The sequence below is a fragment of the Mastomys coucha genome, chromosome X, assembly GCF_008632895.1.
Source record: "Mastomys coucha isolate ucsf_1 chromosome X, UCSF_Mcou_1, whole genome shotgun sequence".
In the NCBI taxonomy this organism is placed as follows: domain Eukaryota; kingdom Metazoa; phylum Chordata; class Mammalia; order Rodentia; family Muridae; genus Mastomys; species Mastomys coucha.
In genome coordinates, this window is record NC_045030.1 from 115,648,882 (window position 1) to 115,650,796 (window position 1,915).

The following is a 1,915-nucleotide window of genomic DNA, read 5'->3' on the forward strand; positions in this document are numbered from 1 at the left end:
TGTGTCTTGTGGTTTTTAATGTGCTTCATTTTTTATCCTTAGTGTTTAAATTTAATGTGATATGAGGAGGAGGTTCTTTTCCAGTCATAAGTGCTTGACATCTTAAAATCTTGGCTCTGGGTGGTCATCTCATTCTCTAGATTTTTAAAAACAAATTTCATTTTACTTTGTTTTATTTTGCTTTTAGTTGCATTATTGAAGTACAAGTATATATAGTGTGTGTACATTTGTTATTTACAGTAAGCATAGACTTGTGAAATCATCAAGATAAGGTAACTCCTCATGGCCATAGTTTTTCTGTGCTAAGAACACTTAACATTTAACTTGAAATCTACATCATTAATGAACATTTTATGAGCTCAATTCAATACTATTAAACTCAAGTAAATTGTTTCTAGACAAACTATAAAATTTCATTTTGCATGACAAAAATGGACAACTAAGTATTTTCTTCCATCTTCAGTCAAAGGGATATATCATTTTACTTTCCCTGTCAGTGAATTTCGATATCATATATATTTTCTTTAAGTGAAAAAAAATTACCCTTTAGCTTACAGTAGATAGAAAATAGACTTTACATCATTGGTCCTCAAAACTCAGAAAATTCACTGAAAGTTTAGGATTATAGCCATAATTATATTGTACCTTTTGACTTTTCAAATACTATATAGGTATGTTAAGAGTAATTCCCACTTATTGTTCACTATGTACTATTGACATACTGCCGGGGCTACTTTGCCAGCAGTGAAGGGCGGCCTGCCGCTGTGTCGGCTGTGGCGTTGCAGTCATTGTGTCGTGATGGAGACGCAGGTAGTGGTTTCCTCTACAGCGGGTGCGGCTGTGCGGCTGCTTTAGCCCGGCCTGGGCTCCACGGCCGCCTGGAGGGTCTCTTCAGCGTCTGTCCCTTCTCCTCCGGGACCCCACGCCAGCAGCGACCCTGAGCCGGCAGCTGGAGCGACCCGCAATGGAGGCCTCTGCGGCCTCGCACCGGCCCATCAAGGGAATCCTGAAGAACAAGACCTCTACAACTTCCCAGGTGGTGGCCTCTGCTGAACAGCCCCGCCAGACCGTCGAAGAGGTGATAAGTAAAAAGTCTCAGAAGTGGGATGAAATGAACATCCTGGCAACATATCATCTAGCTGACAAAGACTATGGTTTGATGAAAATAGATGAGCCGAACACTCCATATCACAATATGGTAGGTGACGATGAAGATGCCTATGGTCATTCAGAAGGCAACGAAGTCATGACTCCAGATATCTTAGCTAAGAAATTAGCTGTTGCTGAAGGCTCAGAGCCAAAGTATCGGACTCAGGAACAAGAGAGTAGTGGAGAGGAGGACAACGACTTCTCCCCTGAGGAGCAAGAAAAGAAGCGGCAGTTTGAAATAAAAAGGAAGCTTCATTACTCCGAAGGACGGAATATTATGTTAGCCAGACAGTTAATTTCAAAAGACCTACATGATGATGACAAAGATGAAGAAATGTCAGAGACTGCAGATGGAGACAACATGAATATTGAAGAGTCAAATGAAGGACCTTCTACAAGTGACCATCTGCAGGACAAATCACAGTGTTCATAAAAGTAACGTGTTCAGCAACGTAGTCGTTGTCAAATACAAACATTGTTACTATACTACACTGCTTCTTGTTCTTTACAACTCGTGACTTATGTACCAAAATATACACCAGTTATATATTGCCAAGAATTAAGACCATAGAGACTGAGTAGATGGAAAATGCCTAATTAATACATATATTCTTGTGCCTCATACTTCACCACAAATACGGTGTAATGTTAGTAGTCTAAAACTGCTTTACTTTTGTAAAAACACTGGTTAATTTGTGTAAGATATTATATAGCTTTTTATGCTTTAGAGATTAAATAATATCATGGGGGAAACTAATTTATTTTT

The 1,915-nt window shown here is 39.2% G+C and overlaps 1 pseudogene; it reads left to right on the forward strand.

Moving 5' to 3' along the window:
• Positions 1-811: 811 nt before the first annotated feature.
• Positions 812-1,638, forward strand: LOC116094133 (annotated as a pseudogene).
• Positions 1,639-1,915: the final 277 nt, after the last annotated feature.